The sequence below is a fragment of the Otolemur garnettii genome, unplaced genomic scaffold (assembly GCF_000181295.1).
Source record: "Otolemur garnettii isolate 467f Iridium unplaced genomic scaffold, OtoGar3 scaffold00085, whole genome shotgun sequence".
Taxonomy (NCBI): Eukaryota; Metazoa; Chordata; class Mammalia; order Primates; family Galagidae; genus Otolemur; species Otolemur garnettii.
In genome coordinates, this window is record NW_003852480.1 from 38,929 (window position 1) to 39,339 (window position 411).

Consider the following 411-nt stretch of genomic DNA (forward strand, 5'->3'; position numbering starts at 1 on the left):
AGTGCAGTTTTTCAATGCCAGTTATAAAACACTAAGGTAATAAGAGAAAGCTTATTTAAATATACATTTTGAATAAAGTATTCACAAGATACCAAAAAAGTCAAATTATTTATCAGAAGTAGTCAGTTTAGGATTCATTGTTCAGAATCTGTTCAAATCCAGCCTTTCCCAGGCATTCTTCTTTGATTAACAAGTGCCTAATTTCATGTATGCCTTGTATGGGATTCAAAATTAATGAGTGCCTTAAAATATAGTAGACATAAATTTAAAAATAAAAACAAACTATTTCTAAGTTGAGAGACAAAGTGTCAAACATTTAGTATATTTTTAAGCTAACCATGAAGTCTAGATAGGATTTTCACAGGTGGAATGAGAAAATTCAAATGGTAAGAAAACAGACCAAAGCAAATA